This window comes from Myotis lucifugus, unplaced genomic scaffold, assembly GCF_000147115.1.
Source record: "Myotis lucifugus unplaced genomic scaffold, Myoluc2.0 scaffold_100, whole genome shotgun sequence".
In the NCBI taxonomy this organism is placed as follows: domain Eukaryota; kingdom Metazoa; phylum Chordata; class Mammalia; order Chiroptera; family Vespertilionidae; genus Myotis; species Myotis lucifugus.
In genome coordinates this window covers 2,912,396-2,933,271 of record NW_005871148.1, presented here as the reverse complement: position 1 = coordinate 2,933,271, position 20,876 = coordinate 2,912,396, and the positions used below count along the sequence as shown (strand labels likewise).

The 20,876-nt window shown below is 44.5% G+C and overlaps 1 protein-coding gene across 4 annotated transcripts in view; it reads right to left on the bottom strand.

Annotated features, from left to right (window-relative positions):
• PRKCA (protein kinase C alpha) overlaps positions 1-20,876 on the bottom strand; it is a 277,132-nt gene that overhangs the window by 238,553 nt on the left and 17,703 nt on the right. Inside the window, exon 3 of one of the 4 annotated variants that reach the window (XM_023756964.1) lies at positions 15,749-16,021. The exons of the other annotated variants lie outside the window; for them this stretch is intronic. The gene's annotated coding sequence lies outside the window, so the exon portion shown is untranslated. The remainder of the gene's footprint in view (positions 1-15,748; positions 16,022-20,876) is intronic. 4 annotated transcript variants of the gene reach the window in all.

The window sequence follows — 20,876 nt, the reverse complement described above, 5'->3', positions numbered from 1 at the left end:
ATGAAAATTAAATCTCTGCTTAATCATCCTTTTCCAGAGGAAAAAATATAATAAGTACTTTATTTATTTATGTGCAAGGCAATGTCATTTTTGTAATAGCTACGGGACGCATTACTATTACCCTGATGCTTCTGGGCCGGAGAAATAGGATTAGCGGCCTAAGAGGGAAGAGCTTAAACTGATTAGGCAGGGAGGCAGTCCCAGGGCAAACAAGCAGGAGACAGGAACAGCCCCCCTGCTTCTGGGAATAAATGTCCTGCAGAGGAAGACCTGGGCCATCCAAGGTTGGTCTGGGACTTTAGATTGTGATCTGCAGGGAGAAGATGTTTAATCTTCCATTTTCAAAACAGACTCCAAATGACAGAGGTCGGACTCAGGTTGGCCTGACACACGGCGTGCATCCTACAGAGCAGTTTCAGGATGGCCCCATGCATCTATGCATTCATTGGCTCAACCAGCCATGTTTATGACGCAACTACCATGGTAAGCACGGTGTAGACAGTGATGTGAGACCCAGAGCCCACGTGCAGGGAGCAGGGCTAATATAACTGATGAATGAATCTGCCCAATGAGAACTTAAATGACATAGAATCGAGTGCCTCTAACTTGAGCCCTGGCGTGTTGGGTTGGAAGTTATCTTAGAGATCACTGTAGCCACCCTCCTTCATTTTGCAAAACAAAACTGTGAAGTCCAGAGATGTGTATGGACAAGAACACAATAGAATATGAGGGAATGCTCATGTCTACAATCCCAGCCAAGAACTCTTCCCACAAAACAGACAACACACATTTATTTTAAAGGACTCGATGCCCGAAACATAGGAAATGTTCAAGATGGGACATTTTCAAAGGTAATAATACAAGCAAAGCAGTAATGAGCTTCTCTCTATTGGACATTCTAACTCACGACAATGAAAAGGCAACTCTTATTTAAAAAAAAAAAAAGTCCCCAGTAACTGAGGATGCTCAGAGGCCTGAAGTAAGGTCCTTGCATCTGTCCCCAGGTTCTGGAAGCAGTCCACCGGGGCCACCAAACTCAAAGCCAGCCACGGAAACCCCTCGCCACTGTGCGTCCCGCATTTCCGAGTATTTCCCAACGTCTTTCTGTTGGGGCCTCCTCAGTGCTTTCAGAACAGACTGAGTTTCTGAATCCAATGAGCCCATTGTATCTGCTGTGACAAGGGGGGCATACCAGCATTACCACTGAGCAAACAGCCCAAATAGGAGGTTACCAGGAGCAATCAGAAAAATAAATAAAGACTATGATCCAAGTGAGTCATCGAACATGGTTAAGCTTCACCAAAATGTGCAGAAAAATCTGCCTGTGCTGCACTTAATGGAAAGGATTTCCAATGTCAAATCTAGGACACACCCCTTCAACCAGGGGATGTTATTAGTTTAATGCAATCATAGCTACCCAGCTGTTGAATAGTTCTCTTCAGAGCCTGGCATAACAACAAAACTATCTTTGCTGCAACCAGCGTAAAGTTAGTTGACAATGAACAATAATCTTGGACAGATTAAAATGTCTAACTTGTTATCAAAAACATTTCTGAATGGCCATATCTAAGAAATATTTCCAAACCATGAAGCTGGCTGATAAAATTCTTTTGTCTGAGAGAAAAACTCAAGAATGTCCTTCATACCATTCTCCACCACTTCCCTTCTCCCTAACCCCTTAAAGCAACACAACTCATAAAACAGAAATTAAAAACAAAAAACCCACAAACTTGAGGTGTTCTTTTCTTTCCTATCATTCTTTCCCCTTCATTCGCTCTGGAGCTGTCCATGAAAACTCTACCACTTGGATAGAGTGTCTGTTTCGACAACCCTAGGGCAGAGATGGTCTGCCAACGCCATGCCCAGGTCTGAAAACTCCATCTCGCTCACAAGGATGGGTCTCCAGGCAGGCACTGCATTTCCCAAAAGAAACAGTGGGAAAGAATTGGGAGGAAAGGAATGGAGGTGCTGTCAGACCCTGTGGCCTGTTCCCAGGGGTGCAGCCCTGCTGACTATTTCCAGACTCCTGAGATAGCTGCTGGCGCTGGCATCTCACTCCAGCCCTTGAAGCTACATTTACTCCCCAGACTCCTCCTGCCCGGGCAGAATGCATGGGATCGGGGTGGGCACCCGACCAGGCTCTCCCAGGAATTTAAGCTGAGACTTGTATCTGCTTGCACTTGTACTCTGAGAATCTGACTTGGCCATTTTAGACCCTATAAGCAGGGAAGTGGAGAAAGCCCAGCTGCTCCCCTATAGAGGAATGAAGCCAATCCAGGAAGGGAAGTGGGGTGGGCCCCAGGGGGCCTCAGGTTGAAAGGGCCTTGGGTCCCCATGCAGCCAGATCCCGGTTCCAAGACCCCTTGTAGCTGGGCAGCATTTCCTGGTCTGCCCCTGTAAAGTGCCCAGTGGGTCCTTATATAAATCCTACTTTTAGGTCTTAAACTGGTTTCAGTAGGCACTTGTTTTTTTGTAACTACTAAAATGTAGTCATATGTTTAATCATTCAAAAGCTCACAGCTAATGATTTACAACCCCTAGAAGACTATTTCTTGAGCAGCACGTACTAAAATATAATTGTCTCCAATTTCAAAATATATTTTATAATTTCCCCTTAGCCCTTTCTAAAACACAGCCACATGGATAGGAGGAAGTTTAAATAAGTATTAATAGTCTCCTTGTCCTAAGGGATGAGTTGTTAAAATCTAAAGACCTTGGGTGAAAGGTTTTTCTTCCAAGTCTTCAAATTCAGAAAGAGTCTCACAGATTTAAAACACAGACCAAAGGAATTGCTATCATGTTGAGAAAGCTCATTCAAGGCTCAGAAGCAAGAGGTACCCAAACTGTGCTGTGGACTAGGTAATGTACAGCCTCTAGCCATCACAGCCTCTGTCCTGTTATGTTAGAGGGCATGCATCTACAGTCGGAAGGAGAAATAAAACCAGAGCAGCGCTGACTGTCCATGGTTTTCCAATAAATTTGGAAAATTTGGCCAATAAATTTGGCTGTACTTATTCCACCCATTCAACAGACAGTCACTGCATATACACCCCCACCATGTACCAGGTTCAGTACCATGTAGTGGGGAGAAGACTCTGCCCACACAGTTTCTTCCATCAGTCATTCACACTTTAGTTAGAGAGAGAAAATGAATGCACAAGTGTAAGTACTGTGGTTTGTGACGAGGTGAGAAGATAAACACAGTTATATTGCAGGACTGCAGAGAAAACAAGCTCCATGTAGCTCCACACGTTGGGAGGGAGGGAGCCAGAACAAACAGGCCTCAGGTTTCCGTGAGGCCTGTGAACTTGCTATGAATTCTCATTTAACCGCAGTGACTATCAAGACCTGGCCCCAACACAAATGCTCAGCCTTCCGAAAGCGGAAAATAACAAAATTTTAAATATTTTTACTTTATTTCATTTTTCTATTTCAGGAAGGAGGAGATGAAATTGTCACCCCTATAATCAACCCCTTCCTGTCTCTTAAAGGTTCACAGACACCCACCCCAGGGAGCCCAGCTTCCTGCCTGGGTCTGCCCTGGGCTGGACGGACCACTCCATCAGCCACCCACGTGGCTCATCTGGCCGTGCCTCTCCGGAGCCCTCCCTCTCAGGTTAGAAATGCATGTCGCCTACGGGGCATCTAAGTTTTCCCCAGCACCACTTCAACATGTGAGAAGCCAGTCCCCAGGGGGAAATAAAAAGTACTGTTTTCATAAGTGTGTCCCCTCATTTGTAAGTGGGCTGAGCTGTAAGCAGACGCCTGCCAGCACCTGAAAGGCCATAGCTCTGAGGACACTGGCCCAAGCTTTAGTTACAATATCTTTTTTCACTGCCCCTTAGGTGCGCAGCCTCCCCCTCCGTCCCCCACACCCGGCTACCAGCCCCTAGGATGGACTTCTTTTTAACCTCTGTAACTAAAGAACCTGATAGGGCCATGTGATAAGGGACCGGTGGCCTAAAAACCCTAAGTTTCCAATTCCAGCAGCTGTGGCTCACTTTTCATGTTTCACACACAGAAGACATTCACGAAGGCCCTAAAAATAAGAAGCAGCGGAGGCAGCCAGGGAGATACCTAACACTCAATCAAAGCCACGCAAGTGAGGAGAGCATGAGCGGTTTTGGGGAAGCGGGCCAAGTGTTTTTGCTACCGGAGGAATGAATTTGGGGTTTTGTGCGCAGTCAGCAGCAGCCCACAGAAGGTGCAAGAACACAGGAGCCGGACAACCGGGAGGCCCCGGAAAACCCTCTCTGCCCTGCCAAAGTCCACCACGTGGCGAGCCCTTCGCAGCCAAACTGGTAGAAAAGGGTGATTCATTTCTTCCACCCCTCAGGCCAGGAGAAAAATTAAACACGGGAGGAGCGAGGACACAGAGGATGTGACAACTTATTTGCAAAGCTCTGCATAGCCCTGTCCTCACTAAGGCTGGCTTACGTAGCAGCGTTTTGTGCAAGCTACTGGTTCCCCACCCTGTTCCTGAGGCGTTCACAGCACACCAAAGGCACAGGTGCCTTCAGAAACCCAGCCTCTGCAGGAATTTTAATTTTCCTCCTTTTTAAAATACAGATCTCGAGAGAAAATCCATAGTCTCACGTTTTCAATGGCAGGCAGAAATAAAATGTTTGCGCTAGACCTGCTGCCACAGGTGTAAAATAATTTCTTTTTATTGGACGACTCTCCAATATGCACAGGAAGAGGGTCACAGGTGCCCCGCATGATGGTGATCCGTAGAAGAGCAACCTCAGCTTTTCACATTTGTGCAGCCTCCGGTGCAGTTTGAACGCTTCGTAAGAGAAATTACTTAAGCTCTTAAGACAAAGGCTTTATGAAAATTCTCAACCCGACGCTAGATTCATTCTCCGTTAAATGCTACATTGAAAGTTTGCACAGCCCGGCCTGTGTGGCTCAGTGATTGAGCATCGACCTATGAACCAGGAGGTCACAGTTCCATTGGCGGTCAGGGCACATGCCCGAGTTGCGGGCTCGATCCTGGGTAGGGAGCGTGCAGGAGACAGCCGATCGATGACTGTCTCTCATTGATGTTTCTATCTCTCTATCCCTCTTCCTTCCTCTCTGAAATCAATAAAAACTAAATAAATAAAGCCAGTTTGCACAAAGTATCTATTTTGGAGACCTGTAATTTTTAACTGTGTATAGTTTTCACTGCTTTTTGACTAAGCAGTTGACGAAAGCGGAGAGCCATTTCCAGCTCCATTATCCATCCACATGTGGATGATTCATTTGTCCACTACTCCTAACTTCAGGCTGCCCCCCTGCTCTGTTGTCCAACCTGCTCCTGGATCCAATGTCCAGAACCTGCTGACATAGGCTAAGGGTAAGCAAACCAATTTTAATACACACAGAAGCAAAACAAGGTAGCGATGGTGAATGCCTTGGAATGCACTCCTCCAAGATAAATATGAATTTTGAGTTATGTGTTGTTCTGGACAATTGGTACCACAATTTCAATTTGTGAAGTATGAATTTCAATGGGCTGTTCCCAAACTCTTAATGTCTGTTCCAAGCACGCTCCTCAGACCTCCCAGGGTCAGCATGATGAAACTACTCTCCTGATAATGCCAAGTCGTTATCTGCCTTCTTCCCTGTGTTGACATTGGGCCTGAAGGTGGGAAAGCGATGCTGGTAAGACCACTGGTGACTTAGCAAGAACAGAGGCAGCAGCACCATTCTGCACGGTGTGACATTCATCCCACTGTGAAATCCCAGGTCTGTGTGTTTTGTTTTGTTTTAATTTATTTTAGAGAAAGGAAGGTTGGGAGGGAGAGAAAAAGAGAGAAAGACAGACAGAGAAAGAGAGAGAGAGACATCAATGCAAGAGAGAAACACTGACAGTTCGCCTCCTATACGCTCCTCGACCAGGAATCAAACTCAAAACCTGGGCGTGTGCCCTGACTGGGAACTGAACCCACCACCCTGTGGTGAACAGGATAACACTCCAATGAACTGAGCTGCGCGGCCAGGGCTTGTTATTTTTTTAATGCCAGTTTCACGTTTAAGAATGTCTTGAGGGCGCATCGGTTCTATGTTAATATCCTGTGTGACGCATACAGCACTTAGGCTGTACTCCGAGCAGGGGGGCTGTCTCGCCTTCTCTTCCCACGGAACCCCATTTTTATTTGAAAGAACTACAAACCAGGGTTCTCCAGACGAGGCTAGTTGGCATATCCTTTCTTGCAAATGAATGAAGTGAGAGCCTGTCACTTCGTGGAAAATAACTGGCAGTATTTACTGCCAATGATAAAATTCAAGCTTCCGAGTGAAAAACAGAACTTTGGAAAACCTGTACCAGCCACGCGCTTGACAGCTTCCTAGTACTTAAAGGTCTTGTTTTTTTTATGAGATTGATGCTGATCTTAACAACTGACTTTTTGATGTTGTATAATGAAACAGGTCAACGTTCAGAAGGCCTGTGGGGCTAAATGAAATGGTGTTTACCAAACAAAGAATGAGATCATACAGGCATGTGGCAGAGGCACTCCAGACAGACCTATGGACACAGACGTGGTTTCATAGTCTAACTAAACTTTCAACGCTCACTTGCCAACTATCAAAGAAAAATGCCTCCAATCATCTGAAAAGGCTATGAAAATACTATTCCAGTCCTGGCTGGTGTGGCTAAGTGGTCAGAGTGTCAACCTGCACACTGAAAGGTCTCGGGTTCGATTCCCCTTCAAGGGCATGTACTTGGATTGCAGATTTGATCCCTGGCCCTGGGTCAGGGTGCATGTGGGAGGCAACCAATAGTTGTCTCTCTCTCACATTGATGTCCCCCCCTCTCTCCCTCCCATCCACTCTCTCTCTCTAAAAAAAATCAATGGAAAAATATCCTCAGGTGAGGATTCAAAAGTATTTTTTAGTACTGTTCCCTCTTCTCATTACATTATCTGTGTTAGATATAAACTTCAACCAAAGCAACATATCACAACTGACTGAAAGCAAAACCAGCTGAGTCCAACAGTGTTGTTTGTATTCACGTCAGACATCACACAGATTTTCAATAACACTCTAAATTTTGTTTTGAAAGATACCCTTTTTCATGAAATTATGTAATTTATGTTAACATGTAAAGGGCTTATTACTCTTTACTTTGATATAAGGTTAATTAATAAATCCTTCTTAAATTTCCTTTTTAATAAGGTAAATATTGGTAGATAATATCTCCATAAACAAAAGCTCTTTAAAGTCCTGAATAATTTTTTAGTATAAAGGGGTCCTGAGACCTAAAAGTTTAAGAACTACAGCCTTAATATAATTTTCATTAAAAAATTCAAAATGTAAGTTTTTAGTTAATATTTTCAAATTTAAAAATGGGTTTCTGGTATGGTAGAAGTCGGGGATATTTCTAACAAGCTTGACTTTTCAAGCACACTTTGTTAATCTCTTAGGGTCTATAGCTTATATGTAAAAAATCTTATCTTTTCCTGGCATTCATTCAGTCATCCATTCATGATCTACTTATTGAATACTTTCTATATAACACTAGCCATACAGCAACTCTGCCCTCATGGAGTTTCTAGTCTGGCAGCATTCATCCACCCATCTCTACATAGGCAGTCATTCGATAGAATTAACGAACCATCTGTTATATGCCAGGCACTCCACTTGGCCATCTTCTCAGAACCAAAGTATCGATGTACTTCATTGCACTTTTCATCAGGGCTCTGAATACTTTTCAAATGTTCTCAACTTCTGCTCATTTCCACATTTCCTTGGTGTTAAGAAATTTCTTCGCCCTAAATCTGAAGGCCATTGCTATAGTCATGTGTCCTGTCCACAATTTCAGGATAAAAATTCAGTTTCACGATAAGAGGAAGAGATTTGTTGACAATCAGAAAAGCTGGTACACTCACCCACCCCTGACGCTCACCTTCTCCCCTTTTCCTGGGTGAAGGACTGGTCCCCTGGCCAGGAGCTCAGGGAGAACCAGTCTTCAGTCCTTGAAGGGGGACCTAGAGAACGCCTGTGAGGGCGAAGAGAAATGGTGGCTGCCCCAAGACAGCATGGATGTCCTTATAAAACTAATCGGGCAAGCGATGGCATATGTAAACACTACTCTGAACATCATTAAAGCAAGTTTCCAGAGAAAACCAAAAGATAATTGTCCATTAGTTACACAGGCTGAACATAAATGACTCCTTCAGAAATTCAACCTCCTAACAAGGTTTTTAATTCAAATAACAACAACAAACAGCACCACCACGTACTTTAAAAACTAGCTAGGAACTGGATTGGGAGCTAAGGATGGTCACAGCGAAATAAACTTGAAACTGGATTGGGAGGTAAGGATGGTCACAGCGAAATAAACTTGAAACTGGATTGGGAGGTAAGGATGGTCACAGCGAAATAAATTTCAAATATGTGACGTGGGTATAATTATTCTGGGAATCTGAATAATTTTGCTTTTTCCAAAACAAGATAGGATATGTAAGTTGCTAAGAAAACCCCGCTATAGAGGATAAGAAAGGGCATTTTGTTTACAAATGAGGAAAGCAGAAGGGGTAATTTTTTACTCTGGGCATTACATAAAAGAGGCTTGATCAAACTACAGTATGCTTATTCATGCTTTCAGCAAGGATCTGAGTACACAGCGCCAGCCAAGATCTAAGAACAGGCAGCGCGTCTGCCGGCCAACAGGACGTGTCTATATATTGCAAAGCCACGAGCTTCTGGAGTCATTTAGACTGGATTCAAATCCTACTTCTGCCACTTACTACCTACCATTAACTTATATGTTGTCTACACCTCAGTTTCCTCCTATGTTAAAGGGAAATGCCAATACTAATCTCCCAGGGATAATTACATAAATCACCCATCACAGGGATATGCTCATCATTGCAGGCTGTTTCTATTCTAAAGGCTAAGCGATGTACTCAAAAAATATAAAAATAAGGCAGAAGTAATAAGCATAATTACTGCTAAAGAAATTGAGAGGGAGGGAGATCGCTGGTCTCAGGTGGTCAGGGAAGAACAGTTCAAATTCCCTGTGACCAAGCTGAACAGGAAATTCCCATTCGTCAGTATTGTTTCTTGTGCTTCAGGAGCCCATGACAAGTATTTACTGAAAGGTAACTGTGATGAAGCATACTTAGCGGTTCTTAACCTTTCTTGAGTCAGGTCCTCCCAGAGAGTCTGATGAAAGACACGGAAGGAACCTCTCCCCAGAAAATGCTGCTGACAATTACTCTAAGTTCCGGAGGGAGGGGTCCCAAAAAGCCCATTCACGGGCTATCGATTCTGAAATGAAGCCTAAGGTCACCTGGTCCGGTGTCATGAGTCAGGTGTGCCAACATCAAGGCTGTCTTGCATCACTGATGCCTCATTCTCAGGGCCTGGCACCGCCATCCATCCTATTGTGCAAACTCAGAGCCTAGGAGTCACCCTGGACACTCCCTCTTTCACTCCCCTTTCTGCAACCAATCTTCCAATAGGTCTTGTCCATTTCTCTTATGTCCACCTCCTCTGCCCAAGGCCACTGTCAGCCTTGGGCAGGATGGCTTCAGTAATACCGCAGCTGGTCCACTCACATTCTCTCTGGTCTCCCTCCAGCCTGGTCTCTGTACCGCAGGCTGGGTGAAGTTCTAAAAGGCATCCTCTCAAAACCATCTTCCCCCACCTCACACCCACTTAAACAAACGAGGGAAAAGCTGTCATTGAAAGGAAACCATACCAGTCTCCGAGTGGGACACACCCTGGAACGGGTTGTGGGCAGGGGGAGAAAGTGATGTGGAAAAAAATTAAACATGGCAGAGAAGGAATGAATGAAATATCAAAGATATCCACAGGCCTTATTCTTAGTTACTTTGGAGACTTAGGCTGTATGTGTAACATAACCAATGTTCAGTAGAGTAACCAATATTCCCTCCCACTTCCCCGCTTCTCTAATTTTAGAAGTTAAAAAAATAAAAAATATTTAAAAATAGTAACTCTTTATATCCCTAACACCCAACATCATCTACTTTTAAGGTCTTGGCATATTTGCTCAATTTTTAAATATTTTTAAAAGGATTTATGCAGAGAAAAAAGACAAATGCAAAATTAGATAAATTTAAGCACCAAGAGACAGAAATAATATCATTAATATTAGACAAAAGCCATTCTAGGCATCTTTTCACATACATGGATGGACGAATGAGGACACGGGTAGACAGAAATAATTTTATGAAAATGGGATCATAGTCGACATGCTATTTCATTTGTGATATTAAATTTAAATGTGCTTGCCTGTAACAAAACAGAATTTAAGATGAAGAGATGATTATATATATATAGAAACTGGAGTAATTTTTTTATATGATGTGCTTCCATTTTAGGCAGAATTGGTTGACTCTATTTTGAAAGATGTGGCTGCCAGAATGCTAATACTTCCTCTCATTTTTTTCTCTCTGCCTCCATATTTTTGTTCAGTTAGAGACTGTAAAAAAAAAAAAAAAAAAAAAGATGTAATTTTCACATTCTGTCCTGTTCCCATAAATTCCTTAATTGTTTGGCATTGGTTCCACCTACATTTATTTAATTAGGTTCAGATGCTCACCCTGCCTCCTACAGTATCTCTATCTCTGAATTCCTCGTTTTGATGCACAGCTTGAACTTGGATGGATTTCAGCACCCTTTTAAATGTAGGGTCACACTGCTGCACCCCGAGTGTCTGTGGATAGTAGGTGCTCTGAAAACATTTGCTGAATAGTGTAATTTATAACAAACACAGTATATAAAGAGTTTTTCTATTAAACCAGCTATATTATATCTGTGGCACCTATAAGGTAATTCAAAATCTTGAACTCCTTGTAGAAGAGCTGTAAGAAAGTAATTCACTAAAAATAATTATCACAATTGTATAAGCTGCCTTCCTGTTTGAGACTTCTATTTAATACATTGCAATAAACTGAAGGTGGCTTTTTTATATAAATGTTTAGGGCAACATGCACAAAAGATGTTTCTTCACATAAGAGAAGAACTAACATTCAGAAGATAACCAGGTCAAGTGCAATTTCAAATTCCAAGTTGCTATCACACTGTGCTAGGATCGTCCTGGCACGGTCAAATATCTAGTTAATTATTTGTGACTGATTACCATTTATAACTCACGTCATCAGAACAGTTCCTTAGTTATAACCACTCTTCAAAAAGTCAAAGCCCTGAGGTTGCTTCTAAAGTGCTTTTTTTAAAAGCCTTTCAAACATCTTTCAAGGCAAGATATTCAAAATTAACAAGCAGTCACAATGCAAGTCACCAGCACACACTTCAGAACAACATGTCTCCCTCAATTCTGCACCTGTACAAGGAGACTTCACACAAAACAAAAGATATTACTTTTTTAAAAAAATACTTAATACCTATCCATTTGCACCTTAGAGGTTAAACGCAGAAGAAGTGGCCGCGATCTGATGGGACGAAACTGAATGTGAAGAGCTCACTTAATATTTACTGCCAGCAAATAGCATCACAGTGAAGAAACCAGGAGTCTTGCCATGTTTCCCTAAATGTCTATATCATAAAGTAGGGAGCTGGCAACCTTTTAGAGACAGGGGTCTGAGACCAGCAAAAAATAAAGATTCAGCAAGGTGTCATGAGGTGGGGGTTGTTGTTCTTTTTAGTCTCTCGCCCCCCCACCCCTTCAAAAAAAAAGTTACCAAGATGCATGCACGTGACTTTCCAGATCTATAAGAAATTACCTGTCCTTCTTGCGGGCACAAAGGACATGAGGCCCCCCCTGCCCTGCTCTCCTCTGACCCCCACATAACTAGCCTTGGGCTGGCTCCGACTGCTGGCATGGGCCCTTTTAACAGGAGCTAGCCCTCAGGTTCGTCCCGGGCCCTACAGGCTGCAACTGACTCCCCTCCCCTCTAGCAGAATGACTGCTCTGGCCTAACAGCGCTCACAGTTGCTCTGTCAATGATGAACAGGAATGACTTCTTAAATAAGGGATTTCTGCGATACCCCAATCCCGATAGGCTTTGCCTGCTCAGACCAGAGGCGCCACCTAATTATGACATTTTTCTTTGCTCTTCCTCGAACATTTTCAATATCCAAACATTTATGCTCTAATTTTTCTCCCTGAACGGTTATGTTCTCTCTCCCTTCCTTAAAGAAACGAAGGAGCCACAGTTACACATGGGCCAAATTCATCTATTGGGAAAACAGTGTTTGCACGTCAGAAGCACCAAGTCTCGGCTGGAGCTTCTCGACTGTTCCCAAGCTGAGCCACACTGAGGCCTCATGCTGACAAACCACATCGGACACTCTGACACCAGCCAGGATCCCCCAGTGCCTGCCGAAGGTCAACCACCCACCCGAGGCCTTGGAAATTGTTTTCCGTTATGAGCCTGTCTTCAAGCAGAAGTCCCTGGCTATTGTCTGCACGGTTGTCTGAGACAAACATTTCATGGTGTGCAGTTTGTTCCTAAGGCTTCAATGTCCTTTTTTTTTTTTTAAATATATTTTATTGATTTTTTTACAGATAGGAAGGGAGAGGAACAGAGAGTTAGAAACATCGATGAGAGAGAAACATCGATCAGCTGCCTCCTGCACACCTCCCACTGGGGATGTGCCCGCAACCAAGGTACATGCCCTTGACCGGAATCGAACCTGGGACCTTTCAGTCCGCAGGCCGACGCTCCATCCTCTGAGCCAAACCGGTTTGGCTCAATGTCCTTTTTATCTGTTCCCCCAAAGAGTTTAATGCAGTAAGAAGATGAAGGCGCGTGTAACCCAGAACTAATCCACACCATGTTTACACACACACACACACACACACACACACACACACACACACACACACAATGGTCCTCCTGTTAAGCCTGGAGTAAATAAAGTACACATCAAATGTTAGGGCTTACGTTAGCTCATGCAATCCAAGTTCTAATTCAGACCGTGCACTTTCACCTCTGGTAAAAGCATTGGGAAAACTGATTAAGCATGCGTTTGTATCAGAACTGGCAGATTTCAAGATGGGCTCTTCGTATTGGGTTATTTTGTTGCTTTCCAGTCTGAGGACCTCCCCCGTTAACATCAGGCTATTTCCATAAAACATTTCTGTCCTTTCGGGTGGCCTTCAGAGGCAAGCCGCCACCCTCTGCTCGGCAACTGGAGAAATCAGATAGGGTCTGGGGCGAGCGCAGCAAAGGAAGCAGCTTCTATTTAAAGGTCTTTGGGGAGAGAGGAGGGAGGCAAAGAAAAACAACAGATTCTGGAGTTTACAGTCCTTTCAAGTGCTCCAGAATGGCTGTCATATTTCTTTAGATCCAAGTTCCCCTCAAGTAGTAATGACAAAACAATATTAGGTAGTTAAAATGAACAGCAGCATAGAAACTTCCTTTACAGAAATGGCTTTTCAATAACTCGAGGAAAACTGTAGGAGTCATGTAAGAAATTGTTTTAGCGTACACTAAAATTAAAATTAAGTTAGCTTCAAAGTGGTCTGTAAAAAAAAGAAAAATCCTTGTCCTGGCTGGGTAGCTCGGTTGGTTAGAGCTTTGTCGCCGGTAATGCCAAGGTTTCAGGGTTTGATCCCTGGTCAGGGCACATACAAGAATCAACCAATGAATGCATTAAATAAGTGGAACAAATCGATGTCCTTCCCTCCCTGCCTCCCTTCCTCCTCTATCTCTCTCTCCCCCCACTTCCTCTCTCTGAAATCAATAAATAAAAAATTTAAAAAAGAAACATCCCCGAGTGAATGAGAGGACTCTTGGTCCAAGTATAAGCTTAAGAAATGTGGGTTTTTACAAAAGAATCCATTTTCCGCTTGAGCCTCTCAGTTTTCAGAAGGCCTAATTTAAAAAAAAAAAAAAAAAAAGATGGATTCAATATATGACAAAGAAACAACAGGGCCACAAGGCCAGCTCAGAGGCAGTGATGTAAGAAGTACATTCGCATAACACCCTGGAAGGTGACAGCTCCAGATCTGAGTGCTAAGAGTCAGCTTCAACATCCAGCCACCCCCTTGTTCCAGTTGTCACTGTAACAGTAACCATTGAACTTGTGCCTATTCCACTCCTTTTAGCAGGAGAGGTATCAGAATCAAAACGATCACCCATCCCCACCCCAGCCCATCTACTTCTCCTCTCAGACATACACCCATCTCTTCAATAAGTAGCTAGGGCATGCCAGCAAGACAGACCAAAGCCTTTTTTGCATTGCAGCAATCAACATCTTACAAAGGCAAAACCCAAACACAGCCAGACGAGTAGGCCTAGGTCTAGGATGAGGAGTGGCCACAAGCATGTCCTCTTCATTTCCCTGTATTACCTTGGGGGTCAGGAAACATGTTTCCGAGTGGGGTAGCAATACTCCTGGTGAGTGTCTGTGGCGATCTACAACCCCTTGTACCATAAATAGTTTGTGTCAGTGGCTCTGAGAAACAGCTGTATGAAACCTCTGCCAGGAAGAGCCAATTAAAATTGCAAAAACAGCTTATTTGTCCATTCCACAAAATATGCTTCCCCCCTCCTTCTTCCCCCTGTAACCGCCTCAGAACACTGTCAGAGCCCAGATGCAGCTGCAGAGTGTTGGTTCATTTATATTTTAAAAACCCAGTCTATAAGACAGCTTGAACATTAACCCCAGACCCCGTGTTTAAAATGCCTGGGGGAAAAGGGGGGGTGGGATGTCCTTAGCATACTAAATTTGCTTATTTAATGAAAATCATCCTAGAAGTCAGGAAAACCAGTGCAAGGAACACCTCCAGCCCCAGCAGATGCTCCTGCCGCCAGCCTTTGCCCGGTCTCCTCGCGACAACAATTTAGTGAAGCCCCATTAGGTACTTATGCTAATAGGCAGAGCATGGTTCACGGCCAAGGTGGGGGTTCTGCGCAGGAAGGCCAAACAGCCAGTCCTGAAAACTGGACTGAAGTCTGCAGTTCAGAGCCAGGCGGAAAGGAAAAGTGACGCGTTTGGTGAGAGACCAGAGAAAGCCCATGTTTTCTGGGGATTGCGACAGACAGACCTGGCAGCCTCAGGCGGTGCCAACTCCCAACGCTCCCTGAACAGAAGAAAGATGACGTGTGAGGCTGGGTTACCCCAGAATACCCTTGGACACCTTCCGGGAGGAATCCACAGGGTTCACATGACCTCACCAAGAATAAGTCACCTATCAAAAGTGAAAAATTCCAGCCAAAAAAAAAAGTCCAGATACACACACACACACACACACACACACACACACACACACACACATATGCTACTTATACATTTTAGCAACAAGACTTTAAAGACTGACTTCTGGATTCATGGAACAGTGCAAAACTGATTAATTCATCGTGGCTAAAGCTTCAGCATTTAGGATTTCTTCAAGAATTCCACTGAATCAAGCTGTTAGCACTCAAAGTCAAAAGGCCAATGCCAAGTCTTACTTACCTAACAAAAAGCATTGAGGTGCACTAGAAAAAGAGGAGGTTTCGTTACCAGTCCAGCCAGGTTTCCATCATAGGTCCACGACCAACAATGGCTCTTTGAACTTGGGCAGGTGACTTACCTCATGGAGACTGGGCTTCCCAGTTTGTAACGTGGGAGACACTTACAATGCTGAGGCCTGAGAGAACATGAAAGGGTGCCGGGCCGGTGGCTTGTATTGTTGCCTCCACTCCCTCACCTGCCATCCTGTCCAAGCCCTCAGACGACTCAGGGTCCCCCCATCCCCTAACTCTTCCCTGCCCTCCAGCATCTTTACTTTGACTCTGTAGAGGAAGTGACAATAATGATCTACTCTCATTAAACAGACTCTTACAATCATACAGGAGACATGGCCATCAGCAGAGGCGCTCCTAGGAAGTCGGAATAAATGCTGAAATCTCTGGTTCCGTGCAGGGATCCAGCTGGGACCTGGCACGTCCCAGAACGAGCACGTGCTGGCCCAGACCAGAGCCTGGGGGGCTCGAGCGGTCCAGAGGGTGGAGAGGGTGCTGGCCTAGCCCCCGTGCACAGACGCAGGCCTGAGACGTGGGGAAGCACAGTCCCCTCCTCTGGACTCTCTTCTGTGCCAGGTCCTTCCTGCCACAGGCTGTCATAAAAAAATCACAAGCAAAAGTTACGGGGGAGGGGGAATAAACCCAAGAAAGATACAAAATTAAGACATAGGGTGTCCCCAAAAACTGTATACACACTTTGAGTAATTATTAAAGAGAGAAACAGCAATTGAGCCATCAGCTGTTAAGGTGTGTATACATTTTTGGGGGGAGACCCTGTATCTATGAGTGGCAAAAGAGTAATAATTTACTATATAAACGGTACTTGAAAATTAACCAGAAAAAAAGCGAATGAGTGAATAAGAAAAAAAAAAAGCAAAATATAATGAGTAGCCAAATCCTAACAAAATAAATATATTAAAAAATCTATATATAAAAAATATGTAAATATATAAATAGATATCAATAGATAAATAGATACAGATGGTCAGTTTGAGTTGCACCTCCTTTGGAAACGTTACTTCTCCTCTGGGCTCCATTTCACGCCCTGGACACCTCCTGTTCACCCTTCAGTTACAGAGGAGACTGTCTCTTGCAACTGGGTTAAGAGCCAGAAATATTTGTTTCCACGTCAGGCTTACTTCTCATTTGATAGCACCTTTCAATTTTATTATAATTGTGTAAGTGCCGCTTCGGCACAGAAAGAAAACTGTAACGTGCATAAATCTTGTTTGACAGTAGGACAGTATGTCCGGTTTGATATTATGCCCTAAGAAAGGGCTTGGCACCTTGGAGGGACTCAAATTCACTCAGCGAATGAGGCACTCCAGGCACAATTAATGAAAGGGAGAAATCTACTTAAAGTCACTAGTAAGAAAATGGATGCAAGCGAAAACAATGATGACAAGCTGACAAGCCATTGTTTGGCTTAATAGGCAATTTGCTTTTCATGATAATATATAGTGTCTGAAAAGATAAGATGAAATGAGCACTTGGTTGAAATGGAATTTAATAACCCTTCTGAAGGCAGTAGGAGGATAAGGATCCAAGGCCTTAAAAAGGTTCAGACCACCCTGGCTGGTGCTGCTCAGTGGTTAGAGTGTCGGCCCACTCACAGAAGGCTGAGGGTGGAACGGAACCTGGGCTGCCCTTATGGGCTGCCCTTATCAACAGCAACTTAAACGTGCCCCCTTGTTAACTCATGGAGTTGCTCCAGGGATTCAAAATATGGAGCAGTTACTAATACAGACAAAATTCTTAGGAAGAAAGAACAGAAATAAACTATATCTGAGAGTAGAAGGAACGTACAAGCAGCCATCTGCCTTCTTCATTCCTCCCAGGATCCCCACAGTCGGAGTTCATAATCCTACCACTACCAGCCTCAGCCCCACACACAGATGAGTCCAAAATCACTTCCCCCGTTGCTGCTTTAAAGTCCATCTTAACTTACACATAAAATTCTGTAATCTAGCTAATGTCTGAGCGCATGAACCTCCAAATACCCCTTTCCCTGCAATCTCCCTGAGACCCTTTTAACAAAATACTTGAAAATGGAGTTGAGTCTCTAATAGAATATTCGAGCTTAATAAAATCTCTTCCAAACACCGACAAATGTTTGCTTGCCTACTGATCCATTTTATCTTTTCTGATACGATGAGTAGGTATTACAGCTGTGTGACTAAAAAAAAATAATTCAACAGTCCTCCTACAGATGCATACAAATGTCCTGGCTGAGTAACACAGGCAAGGGGCAATGGTTAGGGCTGATGCCTCCCTGAGTCACATCCAAATTAATGATCTGAGAACAGCTTATCTTCCCAGCTGTTTCCTTCTGTATTAATACCCAAGAGACAAGCAGAGAGAAGGTCGAATGAGATCAGCTCAGTAAAAACTGGATGTAGCCCTGGCTGGTTTGGTGTTTGGTTCAATGGATAGAGCTTCGGACCCCGGACTGAAGGGTCGCCTGCGGGTTTTATTCTGGTCAAGGGCACGTGCCTCTGTTTGCAGGCTGGATCCCGGGCCCCATGTGGGAGGCAACCAGTTATCGATGTTTCTCTCTCTCTCTCTCCCCTCCCTTCCACTGTCTAAAAATCAATGGGGGAATATCCTCTGGTGAGGATCAACAAAACAAACAAAGAAACTGGGTGTTGAATGCACAAAAATTTAAAATAACTCAGTTTTATCCCTTTCTAAAGACTGAAAGCAGGGTGAGGATTTTCACCCTGATTGGCTGATAGCGACGGACATTTCTAGGAAGCCAGAACCTTACTTAACAGCAATGCTTGGGAAGCTAGAACTACCCCAACAAACAACCGGATGCATTTCATTGAACAGTCCTCATACCATCCAGGGCAGTGGTTCTCAACCTTCTGGCCCTTTAAATACAGTACCTCATGTTGTGGTGACCCCCAACCATAAAATTATTTTCGTTGCTACTTCATAACTGTAATGTTGCTACTGTTATGAATCGTCATGTAAATATCTGATATGCAGGATGGTCTTAGGCGACCCTTGTGAAAGGGTCGTTGGACCGCCAAAGGGGTCGCGACCCACAGGTTTGTCCAGGAATGTCCAGGGCATTATTGCTCAGCGAGTTACTGTCCCCATTCCCATTCCTCTTTGCCCCATGACAATAAAGCTCCAACCCATCGGCCCACGAACACAGCTCCTGTCCCGAAACGTCCCCTGCCTACGGCACCAGGTCTGCCTCTCCCCTCCGCTTTCCTCTCCCACAGCCCCTGGTCTGCTTCCTGCCTCGTTGACCCCTCCCCCACCCCTCTCTTCTGCAGGCTCATTCTTGCCCACACAGCCAATGAATGTCAGGGTTCTGCCATGACATGAGGGCACAGGCCCTATCATCCTCTTACCCCGTGCCCTCTCCCAGGCATGCTGATCCTTACCAGTCGGTCAATCCCAACCGTGAGCAGATGCCTCTCAGAGGGCCCATCTCTCTTCCATCCAGTGCCAAGTCCAGCTGGCAGTCCCCGTTCCCCACTCTAGAGACCTCAGCCACCTCTCACTCAACAGGTTCAAAGCCACGTGCTCCTTCCCAAAACCTAGTCGTCCTTCCTCTAGCTTGCTACCCAACAGTGAAGGGCTCCACCCTCCTGCTCGTTGACCTGCCCCTCCCCTTCCACATCCAATTCCTCACCATCTCCAGCTGCTTTCACCTCCTCAGTAGCCCCTGGATTTGTCATCTCTCCTCCGCCACCCCTCTAGGTTCCAGGCACCAAATCTCTCACTAGAATGAGGACCAGCCTCGAGTCGGCTGCCCCAGGCACTCCTGCCCACTCCTGATTAGTTCTCCACCTACCAGCAGGCATGATCCCTTCCAAGGAAATCCTGATCAGGCTACCTCCCTCCTGAAAGCCTTTCCATGGATTTCCATGGATGACGGAGGAATCTTCAACGTGGTCTAAGGCCTGCAAGGTGGTCCCTGCCTCCCTCTCCAGCCCTTGCTCGCCCTGCTCTCCTCACCCCGGGAACAGGGCTGCGTCCCTTCCTAGATCACACAGCTTTGTCCTTTGTCCTATGTCCATGCCTTGCCTGGAGGCTTTTCCTCTCTTCTTCACCTAGGTAACTGCCTATTCACCCTTCAGAGCTCATTCAGATGTTGCTTCCTTAGGTGAGATTTCCCTGACCCCCAGACTAAGTTAGGCCTCCTTGTTACCCACAGCCAGAGACCTGAGGCCCTTTCCTTTCCAATTCCATAAGCAGCCTATCATTGCTGGTCCACATGATTACTGGATCAGTGGCTGGGTCTGTTACTGGAGGGATTATGGCATAAACAGTCTCAGTTTGGCTTATTTATAGCTCTAGCACTAGACACCAGGCCTGGCAGATATAGCTATTATATATATATATATATTTTAGAGGCCCAATGCACGAAATTCGTGCAAGGGGCTTGGCCCTCGCAGCCCCTGCTGCCTCGCTGCCTCGAAGCCCCACCCACTGGTCGTTCCAGAGGTTGTTCGGGAAGGTCATTCTGCCATCCAGTCTAATTAGCATATTAGCTCTTTATTATATAGGATGGATATATATATATATGTTTTAATAGCCTTCTAAAATTTTAGACCTCATTTTTTGAAATTCTCCTCCAAAGTTGTCACACTAATATTCAAATAAAAGCTAAGTAAAAGATGACTTCAAATTTCAAATTAATAAGAAATAAAAAGACAGCCCTAGCCAGTTTGGCTCAGTGGATAGAGCGTCAACCTGCGGACCAAAGGGTCCTAGGTTCAATTCCGGTCAAGGGCACATGCCCGGGTTGCGTGCTCGATCCCCAGTGGGGAGCATGCAGGAGGCAGCCAATCAATGATTCTCTCTCATCATGGATGTTTCTATCTCTCTCTCCCTCTTCCATCCTCTCTGAAATCAATAAAAAATATTTTTAAAAAAAGAAATAAAAAGATATAAAAAAGAGCTGAAAGAATAGATTGAACTAAAGAATTAAGGCTCTGGCTGGTGTGGCTCAGTTGGTTGAGTGCTGTCCCATGCACTAATAGGTAGCCGGTTCGATTCCCGGTCGGGGTCTATGTCCAGGATTCAGGCATGATCCCCAGTAAGGGTCATGCAGGAAAAGATGTTTCCACTTCTCTCTGTCTCCCTTCCTCTCTCTCTAAAATCAATTTTAAAAAAATAAAAATAATTGTTATTATTTAAAAACAGCAAGAATTAAGTGCTATAGATGAAGAAGGACAGAAGTTTACCAAGCTGATTTAAACTATTTGGGGGTTATAGAAGTAGAAGATGACATAAAATGTTTTTAAATAAAATTATTTTTTTAAATATATTTTATTGATTTTTTTACAGAGAGGAAGGGAGAGGGACAGAGAGTTAGAAACATCGATGAGAAAGAAACATCGACCAGCCGCCTCCTGCACATCCCCCACTGGGGATGTGCCCGCAACCAAGGTACATGCCCTTGACCGGAATCGAACCTGGGACCCT